This window comes from Procambarus clarkii, chromosome 34 (assembly GCF_040958095.1).
Source record: "Procambarus clarkii isolate CNS0578487 chromosome 34, FALCON_Pclarkii_2.0, whole genome shotgun sequence".
Taxonomy (NCBI): domain Eukaryota; kingdom Metazoa; phylum Arthropoda; class Malacostraca; order Decapoda; family Cambaridae; genus Procambarus; species Procambarus clarkii.
In genome coordinates, this window is record NC_091183.1 from 26,286,618 (window position 1) to 26,308,884 (window position 22,267).

Here is a 22,267-nt window from a genome sequence, read left to right on the forward strand (position 1 = left end):
GGTCGTGCGCTTTAATATTAGTATATTTTGGTAGCAGTCTTTCCTGTACACATATATTATTAAATATGACCGAAAAAGTAAGATTAATAATTCTAACACGAATTTTCTCAATCTTTCGTACATTTCTTTTCACTGTTGGAGGTAATTCAAAAATCAATTCTCCAAAATTCATTTTTATTTCTAGTCTTGCGTTTTGTTGTCTTTGATTTCATTCTCTGCCTTGTATATCTGATCACGAATCAGATCCTGGCGATATTTTATCGTGAAGGCTTGATTCCTTGCTGCTGGGTCGTGCGCTTTAATATTAGTATATTTTGGTAGCAGTCTTTCCTGTAGACATATATTATTATATATGACCGAAAAAGTAGGATTAATAATTCTAACACGAATTTTCTCAATCTTTCGTACATTTCTTTTCACTGTTGGAGGTAATTCAAAAATCAATTCTCCAAAATTCATTTTTATTTCTAGTCTTGCATTTTGTTGTCTTTGATTTCATTCTCTGCCTTGTATATCTGATCACGAATCAGATCCTGGCGATATTTTATCGTGAAGGCTTGATTCCTTGCTGCTGGGTCGTGCGCTTTAATATTAGTATATTTTGGTAGCAGTCTTTCCTGTAGACATATATTATTATATATGACCGAAAAAGTAGGATTAATAATTCTAACACGAATTTTCTCAATCTTTCGTACATTTCTTTTCACTGTTGGAGGTAATTAAAAAATCAATTCTCCAAAATTCATTTTTATTTCTAGTCTTGCGTTGTTTGTCTTTGATTTCATTCTCTGCCTTGTATATCTGATCACGAGTCAGATCCTGGCGATATTTTATCGTGAAGGCTTGATTCCTTGCTGCTGGGTCGTGCGCTTTAATATTAGTATATTTTGGTAGCAGTCTTTCCTGTAGACATATATTATTATATATGACCGAAAAAAGTAAGATTAATAATTCTAACACGAATTTTCTCAATCTTTCGTACATTTCTTTTCACTGTTGGAGGTAATTCAAAAATCAATTCTCCAAAATTCATTTTTATTTCTAGTCTTGCATTTTGTTGTCTTTGATTTCATTCTCTGCCTTGTATATCTGATCACGAATCAGATCCTAGCGATAATTTATCGTGAAGGCTTGATTCCTTGCTGCTGGGTCGTGCGCTTTAATATTAGTATATTTTGGTAGCAGTCTTTCCTGTAGACATATATTATTATATATGACCGAAAAAGTAAGATTAATAATTCTAACACGAATTTTCTCAATCTTTCGTACATTTCTTTTCACTGTTGGAGGTAATTCAAAAATCAATTCTCCAAAATTCATTTTTATTTCTAGTATTTGGTTTTGTTGTCTTTGATTTCATTCTCTGCCTTGTATATCTGATCACGAATCAGATCCTGCCGATATTTTATCGTGAAGGCTTAATTCCTTGCTGCTGGGTCGTGCGCTTTAATATTAGTATATTTTGGTAGCAGTCTTTCCTGTAGACATATATTATTATATATGACCGAAAAAGTAAGATTAATAATTCTAACACGAATTTTCTCAATCTTTCGTACATTTCTTTTCACTGTTGGAGGTAATTCAAAAATCAATTCTCCAAAATTCATTTTTATTTCTAGTCTTGCATTTTGTTGTCTTTGATTTCATTCTCTGCCTTGTATATCTGATCACGAATCAGATCCTGGCGATATTTTATCGTGAAGGCTTGATTCCTTGCTGCTGGGTCGTGCGCTTTAATATTAGTATATTTTGGTAGCAGTCTTTCCTGTAGACATATATTATTATATATGACCGAAAAAGTAGGAATAATAATTCTAACACGAATTTTCTCAATCTTTCGTACATTTCTTTTCACTGTTGGAGGTAATTAAAAAATCAATTCTCCAAAATTCATTTTTATTTCTAGTCTTGCGTTGTTTGTCTTTGATTTCATTCTCTGCCTTGTATATCTGATCACGAAGTCAGATCCTGGCGATATTTTATCGTGAAGGCTTGATTCCTTGCTGCTGGGTCGTGCGCTTTAATATTAGTATATTTTGGTAGCAGTCTTTCCTGTAGACATATATTATTATATATGACCGAAAAAATAAGATTAATAATTCTAACACGAATTTTCTCAATCTTTCGTACATTTCTTTTCACTGTTGGAGGTAATTCAAAAATCAATTCTCCAAAATTCATTTTTATTTCTAGTCTTGCATTTTGTTGTCTTTGATTTCATTCTCTGCCTTGTATATCTGATCACGAATCAGATCCTAGCGATAATTTATCGTGAAGGCTTGATTCCTTGCTGCTGGGTCGTGCGCTTTAATATTAGTATATTTTGGTAGCAGTCTTTCCTGTAGACATATATTATTATATATGACCGAAAAAGTAAGATTAATAATTCTAACACGAATTTTCTCAATCTTTCGTACATTTCTTTTCACTGTTGGAGGTAATTCAAAAATCAATTCTCCAAAATTCATTTTTATTTCTAGTATTTGGTTTTGTTGTCTTTGATTTCATTCTCTGCCTTGTATATCTGATCACGAATCAGATCCTGCCGATATTTTATCGTGAAGGCTTAATTCCTTGCTGCTGGGTCGTGCGCTTTAATATTAGTATATTTTGGTAGCAGTCTTTCCTGTAGACATATATTATTATATATGACCGAAAAAATAAGATTAATAATTCTAACACGAATTTTCTCAATCTTTCGTACATTTCTTTTCACTGTTGGAGGTAATTAAAAAATCAATTCTCCAAAATTCATTTTTATTTCTAGTCTTGCGTTGTTTGTCTTTGATTTCATTCTCTGCCTTGTATATCTGATCACGAGTCAGATCCTGGCGATATTTTATCGTGAAGGCTTGATTCCTTGCTGCTGGGTCGTGCGCTTTAATATTAGTATATTTTGGTAGCAGTCTTTCCTGTAGACATATATTATTATATATGACCGAAAAAATAAGATTAATAATTCTAACACGAATTTTCTCAATCTTTCGTACATTTCTTTTCACTGTTGGAGGTAATTCAAAAATCAATTCTCCAAAATTCATTTTTATTTCTAGTCTTGCATTTTGTTGTCTTTGATTTCATTCTCTGCCTTGTATATCTGATCACGAATCAGATCCTAGCGATAATTTATCGTGAAGGCTTGATTCCTTGCTGCTGGGTCGTGCGCTTTAATATTAGTATATTTTGGTAGCAGTCTTTCCTGTAGACATATATTATTATATATGACCGAAAAAGTAAGATTAATAATTCTAACACGAATTTTCTCAATCTTTCGTACATTTCTTTTCACTGTTGGAGGTAATTCAAAAATCAATTCTCCAAAATTCATTTTTATTTCTAGTATTTGGTTTTGTTGTCTTTGATTTCATTCTCTGCCTTGTATATCTGATCACGAATCAGATCCTGCCGATATTTTATCGTGAAGGCTTAATTCCTTGCTGCTGGGTCGTGCGCTTTAATATTAGTATATTTTGGTAGCAGTCTTTCCTGTAGACATATATTATTATATATGACCGAAAAAGTAAGATTAATAATTCTAACACGAATTTTCTCAATTTTCGTACATTTCTTTTCACTGTTGGAGGTAATTCAAAAATCAATTCTCCAAAATTCATTTTTATTTCTAGTCTTGCATTTTGTTGTCTTTGATTTCATTCTCTGCCTTGTATATCTGATCACGAATCAGATCCTGGCGATATTTTATCGTGAAGGCTTGATTCCTTGCTGCTGGGTCGTGCGCTTTAATATTAGTATATTTTGGTAGCATTCTTTCCTGTAGACATATATTATTATATATGAACGAAAAAGTAGGAATAATAATTCTAACACGAATTTTCTCAATCTTTCGTACATTTCTTTTCACTGTTGGAGGTAATTAAAAAATCAATTCTCCAAAATTCATTTTTATTTCTAGTCTTGCGTTGTTTGTCTTTGATTTCATTCTCTGCCTTGTATATCTGATCACGAGTCAGATCCTGGCGATATTTTATCGTGAAGGCTTGATTCCTTGCTGCTGGGTCGTGCGCTTTAATATTAGTATATTTTGGTAGCAGTCTTTCCTGTAGACATATATTATTATATATGACCGAAAAAATAAGATTAATAATTCTAACACGAATTTTCTCAATCTTTCGTACATTTCTTTTCACTGTTGGAGGTAATTCAAAAATCAATTCTCCAAAATTCATTTTTATTTCTAGTCTTGCATTTTGTTGTCTTTGATTTCATTCTCTGCCTTGTATATCTGATCACGAATCAGATCCTAGCGATAATTTATCGTGAAGGCTTGATTCCTTGCTGCTGGGTCGTGCGCTTTAATATTAGTATATTTTGGTAGCAGTCTTTCCTGTAGACATATATTATTATATATGACCGAAAAAGTAAGATTAATAATTCTAACACGAATTTTCTCAATCTTTCGTACATTTCTTTTCACTGTTGGAGGTAATTCAAAAATCAATTCTCCAAAATTCATTTTTATTTCTAGTATTTGGTTTTGTTGTCTTTGATTTCATTCTCTGCCTTGTATATCTGATCACGAATCAGATCCTGCCGATATTTTATCGTGAAGGCTTAATTCCTTGCTGCTGGGTCGTGCGCTTTAATATTAGTATATTTTGGTAGCAGTCTTTCCTGTAGACATATATTATTATATATGACCGAAAAAATAAGATTAATAATTCTAACACGAATTTTCTCAATCTTTCGTACATTTCTTTTCACTGTTGGAGGTAAGTCAAAAATCAATTCTCCAAAATTCATTTTTATTTCTAGTCTTGCATTTTGTTGTCTTTGATTTCATTCTCTGCCTTGTATATCTGATCACGAATCAGATCCTAGCGATAATTTATCGTGAAGGCTTGATTCCTTGCTGCTGGGTCGTGCGCTTTAATATTAGTATATTTTGGTAGCAGTCTTTCCTGTAGACATATATTATTAAATATGACCGAATAAGTAAGAATAATAATTCTAACACGAATTTTCTCAATCTTTCGTACATTTCTTTTCACTGTTGGAGGTAATTAAAAAATCAATTCTCCAAAATTCATTTTTATTTCTAGTCTTGCGTTGTTTGTCTTTGATTTCATTCTCTGACTTGTATATCTGATCACGAATCAGATCCTGGCGATATTTTATCGTGAAGGCTTGATTCCTTGCTGCTGGGTCGTGCGCTTTAATATTAGTATATTTTGGTAGCAGTCTTTCCTGTACACATATATTATTAAATATGACCGAAAAAGTAAGATTAATAATTCTAACACGAATTTTCTCAATCTTTCGTACATTTCTTTTCACTGTTGGAGGTAATTCAAAAATCAATTCTCCAAAATTCATTTTTATTTCTTGTCTTGCGTTTTGTTGTCTTTGATTTCATTCTCTGCCTTGTATATCTGATCACGAATCAGATCCTGGCGATATTTTATCGTGAAGGCTTGATTCCTTGCTGCTGGGTCGTGCGCTTTAATATTAGTATATTTTGGTAGCAGTCTTTCCTGTAGACATATATTATTATATATGACCGAAAAAGTAGGATTAATAATTCTAACACGAATTTTCTCAATTTTCGTACATTTCTTTTCACTGTTGGAGGTAATTCAAAAATCAATTCTCCAAAATTCATTTTTATTTCTAGTCTTGCATTTTGTTGTCTTTGATTTCATTCTCTGCCTTGTATATCTGATCACGAATCAGATCCTGGCGATATTTTATCGTGAAGGCTTGATTCCTTGCTGCTGGGTCGTGCGCTTTAATATTAGTATATTTTGGTAGCAGTCTTTCCTGTAGACATATATTATTATATATGACCGAAAAAGTAGGAATAATAATTCTAACACGAATTTTCTCAATCTTTCGTACATTTCTTTTCACTGTTGGAGGTAATTAAAAAATCAATTCTCCAAAATTCATTTTTATTTCTAGTCTTGCGTTGTTTGTCTTTGATTTCATTCTCTGCCTTGTATATCTGATCACGAGTCAGATCCTGGCGATATTTTATCGTGAAGGCTTGATTCCTTGCTGCTGGGTCGTGCGCTTTAATATTAGTATATTTTGGTAGCAGTCTTTCCTGTAGACATATATTATTATATATGACCGAAAAAAGTAAGATTAATAATTCTAACACGAATTTTCTCAATCTTTCGTACATTTCTTTTCACTGTTGGAGGTAATTCAAAAATCAATTCTCCAAAATTCATTTTTATTTCTAGTCTTGCATTTTGTTGTCTTTGATTTCATTCTCTGCCTTGTATATCTGATCACGAATCAGATCCTAGCGATAATTTATCGTGAAGGCTTGATTCCTTGCTGCTGGGTCGTGCGCTTTAATATTAGTATATTTTGGTAGCAGTCTTTCCTGTAGACATATATTATTATATATGACCGAAAAAGTAAGATTAATAATTCTAACACGAATTTTCTCAATCTTTCGTACATTTCTTTTCACTGTTGGAGGTAATTCAAAAATCAATTCTCCAAAATTCATTTTTATTTCTAGTATTTGGTTTTGTTGTCTTTGATTTCATTCTCTGCCTTGTATATCTGATCACGAATCAGATCCTGCCGATATTTTATCGTGAAGGCTTAATTCCTTGCTGCTGGGTCGTGCGCTTTAATATTAGTATATTTTGGTAGCAGTCTTTCCTGTAGACATATATTATTATATATGACCGAAAAAATAAGATTAATAATTCTAACACGAATTTTCTCAATCTTTCGTACATTTCTTTTCACTGTTGGAGGTAAGTCAAAAATCAATTCTCCAAAATTCATTTTTATTTCTAGTCTTGCATTTTGTTGTCTTTGATTTCATTCTCTGCCTTGTATATCTGATCACGAATCAGATCCTAGCGATAATTTATCGTGAAGGCTTGATTCCTTGCTGCTGGGTCGTGCGCTTTAATATTAGTATATTTTGGTAGCAGTCTTTCCTGTAGACATATATTATTAAATATGACCGAATAAGTAAGAATAATAATTCTAACACGAATTTTCTCAATCTTTCGTACATTTCTTTTCACTGTTGGAGGTAATTAAAAAATCAATTCTCCAAAATTAATTTTTATTTCTAGTCTTGCGTTGTTTGTCTTTGATTTCATTTTCTGACTTGTATATCTGATCACGAATCAGATCCTGGCGATATTTTATCGTGAAGGCTTGATTCCTTGCTGCTGGGTCGTGCGCTTTAATATTAGTATATTTTGGTAGCAGTCTTTCCTGTACACATATATTATTAAATATGACCGAAAAAGTAAGATTAATAATTCTAACACGAATTTTCTCAATCTTTCGTACATTTCTTTTCACTGTTGGAGGTAATTCAAAAATCAATTCTCCAAAATTCATTTTTATTTCTTGTCTTGCGTTTTGTTGTCTGCTTTAATATTAGTATATTTTGGTAGCAGTCTTTCCTGTAGACATATATTATTAAATATGACCGAAAAAGTAAGATTAATAATTCTAACACGAATTTTCTCAATCTTTCGTACATTTCTTTTCACTGTTGGAGGTAATTCAAAAATCAATTCTCCAAAATTCATTTTTATTTCTAGTCTTGCGTTTTGTTGTCTTTGATTTCATTCTCTGCCTTGTATATCTGATCACGAATCAGATCCTGGCGATATTTTATCGTGAAGGCTTAATTCCTTGCTGCTGGGTCGTGTGCTTTAATATTAGTATATTTTGGTAGCAGTCTTTCCTGTAGACATATATTATTAAATATGACCGAAAAAATAAGATTAATAATTCTAACACGAATTTTCTCAATCTTTCGTACATTTCTTTTCACTGTTGGAGGTAATTCAAAAATCAATTCTCCAAAATTCATTTTTATTTCTAGTCTTGCATTTTGTTGTCTTTGATTTCATTCTCTGCCTTGTATATCTGATCACGAATCAGATCCTGGCGATATTTTATCGTGAAGGCTTGATTCCTTGCTGCTGGGTCGTGTGCTTTAATATTAGTATATTTTGGTAGCAGTCTTTCCTGTAGACATATATTATTAAATATGACCGAAAAAGGAGGATTAATAATTCTAACACGAATTTTCTCAATCTTTCGTACATTTCTATTCACTGTTGGAGGTAATTCAAAAATCAATTCTCCAAAATTCATTTTTATTTCTAGTCTTACGTTTTGTTGTCTTTGATTTCATTCTCTGCCTTGTATATATGATCACGAATCAGATACTGGTGATATTTTATCGTGAAGGCTTGATTCCTAGCTGCTGGGTCGTGCGCTTTAATATTAATATATTTTGGTAGCAGTCTTTCCTGTAGACATATATTATTAAATATGACCGAAAAAGTAAGATTAATAATTCTAACACGAATTTTCTCAATCTTTCGTACATTTCTTTTCACTGTTGGAGGTAATTCAAAAATCAATTCTCCAAAATTCATTTTTTTTCTAGTCTTGCGTTTTGTTGTCTTTGACTTCATTCTCTGCCTTGTATATATGATCACGAATCAGATCCTGGCGATATTTTATCGTGAAGGCTTGATTTCTTGCTGCTGGGTCGTGCGCTTTAATATTAGTATATTTTGGTAGCAGTCTTTCCTGTAGACATATACTAATAAATATGACCGAATAAGTAAGATTAATAATTCTAACACGAATTTTCTCAATCTTTCGTACATTTCTTTTCACTGTTGGAGGTAATTCAAAAATCAATTCTCCAAAATTCATTTTTTTTTCTAGTCTTGGGTTTTGTTGTCTTTGATTTCATTCTTTGCCTTGAATATCTGCTCACGAATCAGATCCTGGCAATATTTTATCGTGAAGGCTTGATTCCTTGCTGCTGGGTCGTGCTCTTTAATATTAGTATATTTTGGTAGCAGTCTTTCCTGTAGACATATATTATTAAATATGACCGAAAAAGTAAGATTAATAATTCTAACACGAATTTTCTCAATTTTCGTACATTTCTTTTCACTGTTGGAGGTAATTCAAAAATCAATTCTCCAAAATTCATTTTTATTTCTAGTCTTGCATTTTGTTGTCTTTGATTTCATTCTCTGCCTTGTATATCTGATCACGAATCAGATCCTGGCGATATTTTATCGTGAAGGCTTGATTCCTTGCTGCTGGGTCGTGCGCTTTAATATTAGTATATTTTGGTAGCAGTCTTTCCTGTAGACATATATTATTAAATATGACCGAAAAAGTAACATTAATAATTCTAACACGAATTTTCTCAATCTTTCGTACATTTCTTTTCACTGTTGGAGGTAATTAAAAAATCAATTCTCCAAAATTCATTTTTATTTCTAGTCTTGCGTTGTTTGTCTTTGATTTCATTCTCTGACTTGTATATCTGATCACGAATCAGATCCTGGCGATATTTTATCGTGAAGGCTTGATTCCTTGCTGCTGGGTCGTGCGCTTTAATATTAGTATATTTTGGTAGCAGTCTTTCCTGTACACATATATTATTAAATATGACCGAAAAAGTAAGATTAATAATTCTAACACGAATTTTCTCAATCTTTCGTACATTTCTTTTCACTGTTGGAGGTAATTCAAAAATCAATTCTCCAAAATTCATTTTTATTTCTTGTCTTGCGTTTTGTTGTCTTTGATTTCATTCTCTGCCTTGTATATCTGATCACGAATCAGATCCTGGCGATATTTTATCGTGAAGGCTTGATTCCTTGCTGCTGGGTCGTGCGCTTTAATATTAGTATATTTTGGTAGCAGTCTTTCCTGTAGACATATATTATTATATATGACCGAAAAAGTAGGATTAATAATTCTAACACGAATTTTCTCAATTTTCGTACATTTCTTTTCACTGTTGGAGGTAATTCAAAAATCAATTCTCCAAAATTCATTTTTATTTCTAGTCTTGCATTTTGTTGTCTTTGATTTCATTCTCTGCCTTGTATATCTGATCACGAATCAGATCCTGGCGATATTTTATCGTGAAGGCTTGATTCCTTGCTGCTGGGTCGTGCGCTTTAATATTAGTATATTTTGGTAGCAGTCTTTCCTGTAGACATATATTATTATATATGACCGAAAAAGTAGGAATAATAATTCTAACACGAATTTTCTCAATCTTTCGTACATTTCTTTTCACTGTTGGAGGTAATTAAAAAATCAATTCTCCAAAATTCATTTTTATTTCTAGTCTTGCGTTGTTTGTCTTTGATTTCATTCTCTGCCTTGTATATCTGATCACGAGTCAGATCCTGGCGATATTTTATCGTGAAGGCTTGATTCCTTGCTGCTGGGTCGTGCGCTTTAATATTAGTATATTTTGGTAGCAGTCTTTCCTGTAGACATATATTATTATATATGACCGAAAAAATAAGATTAATAATTCTAACACGAATTTTCTCAATCTTTCGTACATTTCTTTTCACTGTTGGAGGTAATTCAAAAATCAATTCTCCAAAATTCATTTTTATTTCTAGTCTTGCATTTTGTTGTCTTTGATTTCATTCTCTGCCTTGTATATCTGATCACGAATCAGATCCTAGCGATAATTTATCGTGAAGGCTTGATTCCTTGCTGCTGGGTCGTGCGCTTTAATATTAGTATATTTTGGTAGCAGTCTTTCCTGTAGACATATATTATTATATATGACCGAAAAAGTAAGATTAATAATTCTAACACGAATTTTCTCAATCTTTCGTACATTTCTTTTCACTGTTGGAGGTAATTCAAAAATCAATTCTCCAAAATTCATTTTTATTTCTAGTATTTGGTTTTGTTGTCTTTGATTTCATTCTCTGCCTTGTATATCTGATCACGAATCAGATCCTGCCGATATTTTATCGTGAAGGCTTAATTCCTTGCTGCTGGGTCGTGCGCTTTAATATTAGTATATTTTGGTAGCAGTCTTTCCTGTAGACATATATTATTATATATGACCGAAAAAATAAGATTAATAATTCTAACACGAATTTTCTCAATCTTTCGTACATTTCTTTTCACTGTTGGAGGTAAGTCAAAAATCAATTCTCCAAAATTCATTTTTATTTCTAGTCTTGCATTTTGTTGTCTTTGATTTCATTCTCTGCCTTGTATATCTGATCACGAATCAGATCCTAGCGATAATTTATCGTGAAGGCTTGATTCCTTGCTGCTGGGTCGTGCGCTTTAATATTAGTATATTTTGGTAGCAGTCTTTCCTGTAGACATATATTATTAAATATGACCGAATAAGTAAGAATAATAATTCTAACACGAATTTTCTCAATCTTTCGTACATTTCTTTTCACTGTTGGAGGTAATTAAAAAATCAATTCTCCAAAATTCATTTTTATTTCTAGTCTTGCGTTGTTTGTCTTTGATTTCATTCTCTGACTTGTATATCTGATCACGAATCAGATCCTGGCGATATTTTATCGTGAAGGCTTGATTCCTTGCTGCTGGGTCGTGCGCTTTAATATTAGTATATTTTGGTAGCAGTCTTTCCTGTACACATATATTATTAAATATGACCGAAAAAGTAAGATTAATAATTCTAACACGAATTTTCTCAATCTTTCGTACATTTCTTTTCACTGTTGGAGGTAATTCAAAAATCAATTCTCCAAAATTCATTTTTATTTCTTGTCTTGCGTTTTGTTGTCTGCTTTAATATTAGTATATTTTGGTAGCAGTCTTTCCTGTAGACATATATTATTAAATATGACCGAAAAAGTAAGATTAATAATTCTAACACGAATTTTCTCAATCTTTCGTACATTTCTTTTCACTGTTGGAGGTAATTCAAAAATCAATTCTCCAAAATTCATTTTTATTTTTAGTCTTGCGTTTTGTTGTCTTTGATTTCATTCTCTGCCTTGTATATCTGATCACGAATCAGATCCTGGCGATATTTTATCGTGAAGGCTTAATTCCTTGCTGCTGGGTCGTGTGCTTTAATATTAGTATATTTTGGTAGCAGTCTTTCCTGTAGACATATATTATTAAATATGACCGAAAAAATAAGATTAATAATTCTAACACGAATTTTCTCAATTTTCGTACATTTCTTTTCACTGTTGGAGGTAATTCAAAAATCAATTCTCCAAAATTCATTTTTATTTCTAGTCTTGCATTTTGTTGTCTTTGATTTCATTCTCTGCCTTGTATATCTGATCACGAATCAGATCCTGGCGATATTTTATCGTGAAGGCTTGATTCCTTGCTGCTGGGTCGTGCGCTTTAATATTAGTATATTTTGGTAGCAGTCTTTCCTGTAGACATATATTATTAAATATGACCGAAAAAGTAGGATTAATAATTCTAACACGAATTTTCTCAATCTTTCGTACATTTCTTTTCACTGTTGGAGGTAATTCAAAAATCAATTCTCCAAAATTCATTTTTATTTCTAGTCTTGCGTTTTGTTGTCTTTGATTTCATTCTCTGCCTTGTATATATGATCACGAATCAGATCCTGGCGATATTTTATCGTGAAGGCTTGATTCCTTGCTGCTGGGTCGTGCGCTTTAATATTAGTATATTTTGGTAGCAGTCTTTCCTGTAGACATATATTATTAAATATGACCGAAAAAGTAAGATTAATAATTCTAACACGAATTTTCTCAATCTTTCGTACATTTCTTTTCACTGTTGGAGGTAATTCAAAAATCAATTCTCCAAAATTCATTTTTATTTCTAGTCTTGCGTTTTGTTGTCTTTGATTTCATTCTCTGCCTTGTATATCTGATCACGAATCAGATCCTGGCGATATTTTATCGTGAAGGCTTGATTCCTTGCTGCTGGGTCGTGCGCTTTAATATTAGTATATTTTGGTAGCAGTCTTTCCTGTAGACATATATTATTAAATATGACCGAAAAAGTAAGATTAATAATTCTAACACGAATTTTCTCAATCTTTCGTACATTTCTTTTCACTGTTGGAGGTAATTCAAAAATCAATTCTCCAAAATTCATTTTTATTTCTAGTCTTGCGTTTTGTTGTCTTTGATTTCATTCTCTGCCTTGTATATCTGATCACGAATCAGATCCTGGCGATATTTTATCGTGAAGGCTTGATTCCTTGCTGCTGGGTCGTGCGCTTTAATATTAGTATATTTTGGTAGCAGTCTTTCCTGTAGACATATATTATTAAATATGACCGAAAAAGTAAGATTAATAATTCTAACACGAATTTTCTCAATCTTTCGTACATTTCTTTTCACTGTTGGAGGTAATTCAAAAATCAATTCTCCAAAATTCATTTTTATTTCTAGTCTTGCATTTTGTTGTCTTTGATTTCATTCTCTGCCTTGTATATCTGATCACGAATCAGATCCTGGCGATATTTTATCGTGAAGGCTTGATTCCTTGCTGCTGGGTCGTGCGCTTTAATATTAGTATATTTTGGTAGCAGTCTTTCCTGTAGACATATATTATTAAATATGACCGAAAAAGTAAGATTAATAATTCTAACACGAATTTTCTCAATCTTTCGTACATTTCTTTTCACTGTTGGAGGTAATTCAAAAATCAATTCTCCAAAATTCATTTTTATTTCTAGTCTTGCGTTTTTTGTCTTTGATTTCATTCTCTGCCTTGTATATCTGATCACGAATCAGATCCTGGCGATATTTTATCGTGAAGGCTTGATTCCTTGCTGCTGGGTCGTGCGCTTTAATATTAGTATATTTTGGTAGCAGTCTTTCCTGTAGACATATATTATTATATATGACCGAAAAAGTAAGATTAATAATTCTAACACGAATTTTCTCAATCTTTCGTACATTTCTTTTCACTGTTGGAGGTAATTCAAAAATCAATTCTCCAAAATTCATTTTTATTTCTAGTCTTGCGTTTTGTTGTCTTTGATTTCATTCTCTGCCTTGTATATCTGATCACGAATCAGATCCTGGCGATATTTTATCGTGAAGGCTTGATTCCTTGCTGCTGGGTCGTGCGCTTTAATATTAGTATATTTTGGTAGCAGTCTTTCCTGTAGACATATATTATTATATATGACCGAAAAAGTAAGATTAATAATTCTAACACGAATTTTCTCAATCTTTCGTACATTTCTTTTCACTGTTGGAGGTAATTCAAAAATCAATTCTCCAAAATTCATTTTTATTTCTAGTCTTGCATTTTGTTGTCTTTGATTTCATTCTCTGCCTTGTATATCTGATCACGAATCAGATCCTGGCGATATTTTATCGTGAAGGCTTGATTCCTTGCTGCTGGGTCGTGCGCTTTAATATTAGTATATTTTGGTAGCAGTCTTTCCTGTAGACATATATTATTATATATGACCGAAAAAGTAAGATTAATAATTCTAACACGAATTTTCTCAATCTTTCGTACATTTCTTTTCACTGTTGGAGGTAATTCAAAAATCAATTCTCCAAAATTCATTTTTATTTCTAGTCTTGCGTTTTGTTGTCTTTGATTTCATTCTCTGCCTTGTATATCTGATCACGAATCAGATCCTGGCGATATTTTATCGTGAAGGCTTGATTCCTTGCTGCTGGGTCGTGCGCTTTAATATTAGTATATTTTGGTAGCAGTCTTTCCTGTAGACATATATTATTATATATGACCGAAAAAGTAAGATTAATAATTCTAACACGAATTTTCTCAATCTTTCGTACATTTCTTTTCACTGTTGGAGGTAATTCAAAAATCAATTCTCCAAAATTCATTTTTATTTCTAGTCTTGCGTTTGTTGTCTTTGATTTCATTCTCTGCCTTGTATATCTGATCACGAATCAGATCCTGGCGATATTTTATCGTGAAGGCTTGATTCCTTGCTGCTGGGTCGTGCGCTTTAATATTAGTATATTTTGGTAGCAGTCTTTCCTGTAGACATATATTATTAAATATGACCGAAAAAGTAAGATTAATAATTCTAACACGAATTTTCTCAATCTTTCGTACATTTCTTTTCACTGTTGGAGGTAATTCAAAAATCAATTCTCCAAAATTCATTTTTATTTCTAGTCTTGCAGTTTTGTTGTCTTTGATTTCATTCTCTGCCTTGTATATCTGATCACGAATCAGATCCTGGCGATATTTTATCGTGAAGGCTTGATTCCTTGCTGCTGGGTCGTGCGCTTTAATATTAGTATATTTTGGTAGCAGTCTTTCCTGTAGACATATATTATTATATATGACCGAAAAAGTAAGATTAATAATTCTAACACGAATTTTCTCAATCTTTCGTACATTTCTTTTCACTGTTGGAGGTAATTCAAAAATCAATTCTCCAAAATTCATTTTTATTTCTAGTCTTGCGTTTTGTTGTCTTTGATTTCATTCTCTGCCTTGTATATCTGATCACGAATCAGATCCTGGCGATATTTTATCGTGAAGGCTTGATTCCTTGCTGCTGGGTCGTGCGCTTTAATATTAGTATATTTTGGTAGCAGTCTTTCCTGTAGACATATATTATTATATATGACCGAAAAAGTAAGATTAATAATTCTAACACGAATTTTCTCAATCTTTCGTACATTTCTTTTCACTGTTGGAGGTAATTCAAAAATCAATTCTCCAAAATTCATTTTTATTTCTAGTCTTGCATTTTGTTGTCTTTGATTTCATTCTCTGCCTTGTATATCTGATCACGAATCAGATCCTGGCGATATTTTATCGTGAAGGCTTGATTCCTTGCTGCTGGGTCGTGCGCTTTAATATTAGTATATTTTGGTAGCAGTCTTTCCTGTAGACATATATTATTAATATATGACCGAAAAAGTAGGAATTAATAATTCTAACACGAATTTTCTCAATCTTTCGTACATTTCTTTTCACTGTTGGAGGTAATTAAAAAATCAATTCTCCAAAATTCATTTTTATTTCTAGTCTTGCGTTGGTTGTCTTTGATTTCATTCTCTGCCTTGTATATCTGATCACGAATCAGATCCTGGCGATATTTTATCGTGAAGGCTTGATTCCTTGCTGCTGGGTCGTGCGCTTTAATATTAGTATATTTTGGTAGCAGTCTTTCCTGTAGACATATATTATTAAATATGACCGAAAAAGTAAGATTAATAATTCTAACACGAATTTTCTCAATCTTTCGTACATTTCTTTTCACTGTTGGAGGTAATTCAAAAATCAATTCTCCAAAATTCATTTTTATTTCTAGTCTTGCGTTTTGTTGTCTTTGATTTCATTCTCTGCCTTGTATATCTGATCACGAATCAGATCCTGGCGATATTTTATCGTGAAGGCTTGATTCCTTGCTGCTGGGTCGTGCGCTTTAATATTAGTATATTTTGGTAGCAGTCTTTCCTGTAGACATATATTATTATATATGACCGAAAAAGTAAGATTAATAATTCTAACACGAATTTTCTCAATCTTTCGTACATTTCTTTTCACTGTTGGAGGTAATTCAAAAATCAATTCTCCAAAATTCATTTTTATTTCTAGTATTTGGTTTTGTTGTCTTTGATTTCATTCTCTGCCTTGTATATCTGATCACGAATCAGATCCTGCCGATATTTTATCGTGAAGGCTTAATTCCTTGCTGCTGGGTCGTGCGCTTTAATATTAGTATATTTTGGTAGCAGTCTTTCCTGTAGACATATATTATTATATATGACCGAAAAAATAAGATTAATAATTCTAACACGAATTTTCTCAATCTTTCGTACATTTCTTTTCACTGTTGGAGGTAATTCAAAAATCAATTCTCCAAAATTCATTTTTATTTCTAGTCTTGCATTTTGTTGTCTTTGATTTCATTCTCTGCCTTGTATATCTGATCACGAATCAGATCCTAGCGATAATTTATCGTGAAGGCTTGATTCCTTGCTGCTGGGTCGTGCGCTTTAATATTAGTATATTTTGGTAGCAGTCTTTCCTGTAGACATATATTATTAAATATGACCGAAAAAGTAAGAATAATAATTCTAACACGAATTTTCTCAATCTTTCGTACATTTCTTTTCACTGTTGGAGGTAATTAAAAAATCAATTCTCCAAAATTCATTTTTATTTCTAGTCTTGCGTTTGTTTGTCTTTGATTTCATTCTCTGACTTGTATATCTGATCACGAATCAGATCCTGGCGATATTTTATCGTGAAGGCTTGATTCCTTGCTGCTGGGTCGTGCGCTTTAATATTAGTATATTTTGGTAGCAGTCTTTCCTGTACACATATATTATTAAATATGACCGAAAAAGTAAGATTAATAATTCTAACACGAATTTTCTCAATCTTTCGTACATTTCTTTTCACTGTTGGAGGTAATTCAAAAATCAATTCTCCAAAATTCATTTTTATTTCTAGTCTTGCGTTTTGTTGTCTTTGATTTCATTCTCTGCCTTGTATATCTGATCACGAATCAGATCCTGGCGATATTTTATCGTGAAGGCTTGATTCCTTGCTGCTGGGTCGTGCGCTTTAATATTAGTATATTTTGGTAGCAGTCTTTCCTGTAGACATATATTATTATATATGACCGAAAAAGTAAGATTAATAATTCTAACACGAATTTTCTCAATCTTTCGTACATTTCTTTTCACTGTTGGAGGTAATTCAAAAATCAATTCTCCAAAATTCATTTTTATTTCTAGTCTTGCATTTTGTTGTCTTTGATTTCATTCTCTGCCTTGTATATCTGATCACGAATCAGATCCTGGCGATATTTTATCGTGAAGGCTTGATTCCTTGCTGCTGGGTCGTGCGCTTTAATATTAGTATATTTTGGTAGCAGTCTTTCCTGTAGACATATATTATTATATATGACCGAAAAAGTAAGATTAATAATTCTAACACGAATTTTCTCAATCTTTCGTACATTTCTTTTCACTGTTGGAGGTAATTCAAAAATCAATTCTCCAAAATTCATTTTTATTTCTAGTCTTGCGTTTTTTGTCTTTGATTTCATTCTCTGCCTTGTATATCTGATCACGAATCAGATCCTGGCGATATTTTATCGTGAAGGCTTGATTCCTTGCTGCTGGGTCGTGCGCTTTAATATTAGTATATTTTGGTAGCAGTCTTTCCTGTAGACATATATTATTATATATGACCGAAAAAGTAAGATTAATAATTCTAACACGAATTTTCTCAATCTTTCGTACATTTCTTTTCACTGTTGGAGGTAATTCAAAAATCAATTCTCCAAAATTCATTTTTATTTCTAGTCTTGCATTTTGTTGTCTTTGATTTCATTCTCTGCCTTGTATATCTGATCACGAATCAGATCCTGGCGATATTTTATCGTGAAGGCTTGATTCCTTGCTGCTGGGTCGTGCGCTTTAATATTAGTATATTTTGGTAGCAGTCTTTCCTGTAGACATATATTATTATATATGACCGAAAAAGTAAGATTAATAATTCTAACACGAATTTTCTCAATCTTTCGTACATTTCTTTTCACTGTTGGAGGTAATTCAAAAATCAATTCTCCAAAATTCATTTTTATTTCTAGTCTTGCGTTTTGTTGTCTTTGATTTCATTCTCTGCCTTGTATATCTGATCACGAATCAGATCCTGGCGATATTTTATCGTGAAGGCTTGATTCCTTGCTGCTGGGTCGTGCGCTTTAATATTAGTATATTTTGGTAGCAGTCTTTCCTGTAGACATATATTATTATATATGACCGAAAAAGTAAGATTAATAATTCTAACACGAATTTTCTCAATCTTTCGTACATTTCTTTTCACTGTTGGAGGTAATTCAAAAATCAATTCTCCAAAATTCATTTTTATTTCTAGTCTTGCATTTTGTTGTCTTTGATTTCATTCTCTGCCTTGTATATCTGATCACGAATCAGATCCTAGCGATAATTTATCGTGAAGGCTTGATTCCTTGCTGCTGGGTCGTGCGCTTTAATATTAGTATATTTTGGTAGCAGTCTTTCCTGTAGACATATATTATTAAATATGACCGAATAAGTAAGAATAATAATTCTAACACGAATTTTCTCAATCTTTCGTACATTTCTTTTCACTGTTGGAGGTAATTAAAAAATCAATTCTCCAAAATTCATTTTTATTTCTAGTCTTGCGTTGTTTGTCTTTGATTTCATTCTCTGCCTTGTATATCTGATCACGAATCAGATCCTGGCGATATTTTATCGTGAAGGCTTGATTCCTTGCTGCTGGGTCGTGCGCTTTAATATTAGTATATTTTGGTAGCAGTCTTTCCTGTACACATATATTATTAAATATGACCGAAAAAGTAAGATTAATAATTCTAACACGAATTTTCTCAATCTTTCGTACATTTCTTTTCACTGTTGGAGGTAATTCAAAAATCAATTCTCCAAAATTCATTTTTATTTCTTGTCTTGCGTTTTGTTGTCTGCTTTAATATTAGTATATTTTGGTAGCAGTCTTTCCTGTAGACATATATTATTAAATATGACCGAAAAAGTAAGATTAATAATTCTAACACGAATTTTCTCAATCTTTCGTACATTTCTTTTCACTGTTGGAGGTAATTCAAAAATCAATTCTCCAAAATTCATTTTTATTTTTAGTCTTGCGTTTTGTTGTCTTTGATTTCATTCTCTGCCTTGTATATCTGATCACGAATCAGATCCTGGCGATATTTTATCGTGAAGGCTTAATTCCTTGCTGCTGGGTCGTGCGCTTTAATATTAGTATATTTTGGTAGCAGTCTTTCCTGTAGACATATATTATTAAATATGACCGAAAAAATAAGATTAATAATTCTAACACGAATTTTCTCAATCTTTCGTACATTTCTTTTCACTGTTGGAGGTAATTCAAAAATCAATTCTCCAAAATTCATTTTTATTTCTAGTCTTGCATTTTGTTGTCTTTGATTTCATTCTCTGCCTTGTATATCTGATCACGAATCAGATCCTGGCGATATTTTATCGTGAAGGCTTGATTCCTTGCTGCTGGGTCGTGCGCTTTAATATTAGTATATTTTGGTAGCAGTCTTTCCTGTAGACATATATTATTAAATATGACCGAAAAAGTAAGGATTAATAATTCTAACACGAATTTTCTCAATCTTTCGTACATTTCTATTCACTGTTGGAGGTAATTCAAAAATCAATTCTCCAAAATTCATTTTTATTTCTAGTCTTGCGTTTTGTTGTCTTTGATTTCATTCTCTGCCTTGTATATCTGATCACGAATCAGATCCTGGCGATATTTTATCGTGAAGGCTTGATTCCTTAGCTGCTGGGTCGTGCGCTTTAATATTAGTATATTTTGGTAGCAGTCTTTCCTGTAGACATATATTATTAAATATGACCGAAAAAGTAAGATTAATAATTCTAACACGAATTTTCTCAATCTTTCGTACATTTCTTTTCACTGTTGGAGGTAATTCAAAAATCAATTCTCCAAAATTCATTTTTATTTCTAGTCTTGCGTTTTGTTGTCTTTGATTTCATTCTCTGCCTTGTATATCTGATCACGAATCAGATCCTGGCGATATTTTATCGTGAAGGCTTGATTCCTTGCTGCTGGGTCGTGCGCTTTAATATTAGTATATTTTGGTAGCAGTCTTTCCTGTAGACATATATTATTAAATATGACCGAAAAAGTAAGATTAATAATTCTAACACGAATTTTCTCAATCTTTCGTACATTTCTTTTCACTGTTGGAGGTAATTCAAAAATCAATTCTCCAAAATTCATTTTTATTTCTAGTCTTGCGTTTTGTTGTCTTTGATTTCATTCTCTGCCTTGTATATCTGATCACGAATCAGATCCTGGCGATATTTTATCGTGAAGGCTTGATTCCTTGCTGCTGGGTCGTGCGCTTTAATATTAGTATATTTTGGTAGCAGTCTTTCCTGTAGACATATATTATTAAATATGACCGAAAAAGTAAGATTAATAATTCTAACACGAATTTTCTCAATCTTTCGTACATTTCTTTTCACTGTTGGAGGTAATTCAAAAATCAATTCTCCAAAATTCATTTTTATTTCTAGTCTTGCATTTTGTTGTCTTTGATTTCATTCTCTGCCTTGTATATCTGATCACGAATCAGATCCTGGCGATATTTTATCGTGAAGGCTTGATTCCTTGCTGCTGGGTCGTGCGCTTTAATATTAGTATATTTTGGTAGCAGTCTTTCCTGTAGACATATATTATTAAATATGACCGAAAAAGTAAGATTAATAATTCTAACACGAATTTTCTCAATCTTTCGTACATTTCTTTTCACTGTTGGAGGTAATTCAAAAATCAATTCTCCAAAATTCATTTTTATTTCTAGTCTTGCGTTGTTTGTCTTTGATTTCATTCTCTGACTTGTATATCTGATCACGAATCAGATCCTGGCGATATTTTATCGTGAAGGCTTGATTCCTTGCTGCTGGGTCGTGCGCTTTAATATTAGTATATTTTGGTAGCAGTCTTTCCTGTAGCACATATATTATTAAATATGACCGAAAAAGTAAGATTAATAATTCTAACACGAATTTTCTCAATCTTTCGTACATTTCTTTTCACTGTTGGAGGTAATTCAAAAATCAATTCTCCAAAATTCATTTTTATTTCTAGTCTTGCGTTTTGTTGTCTTTGATTTCATTCTCTGCCTTGTATATCTGATCACGAATCAGATCCTGGCGATATTTTATCGTGAAGGCTTGATTCCTTGCTGCTGGGTCGTGCGCTTTAATATTAGTATATTTTGGTAGCAGTCTTTCCTGTAGACATATATTATTATATATGACCGAAAAAGTAAGATTAATAATTCTAACACGAATTTTCTCAATCTTTCGTACATTTCTTTTCACTGTTGGAGGTAATTCAAAAATCAATTCTCCAAAATTCATTTTTATTTCTAGTCTTGCGTTTTGTTGTCTTTGATTTCATTCTCTGCCTTGTATATCTGATCACGAATCAGATCCTGGCGATATTTTATCGTGAAGGCTTGATTCCTTGCTGCTGGGTCGTGCGCTTTAATATTAGTATATTTTGGTAGCAGTCTTTCCTGTAGACATATATTATTATAATATGACCGAAAAAGTAGGAATAATAATTCTAACACGAATTTTCTCAATCTTTCGTACATTTCTTTTCACTGTTGGAGGTAATTAAAAAATCAATTCTCCAAAATTCATTTTTATTTCTAGTCTTGCGTTGTTTGTCTTTGATTTCATTCTCTGCCTTGTATATCTGATCACGAGTCAGATCCTGGCGATATTTTATCGTGAAGGCTTGATTCCTTGCTGCTGGGTCGTGCGCTTTAATATTAGTATATTTTGGTAGCAGTCTTTCCTGTAGACATATATTATTATATATGACCGAAAAAAGTAAGATTAATAATTCTAACACGAATTTTCTCAATCTTTCGTACATTTCTTTTCACTGTTGGAGGTAATTCAAAAATCAATTCTCCAAAATTCAT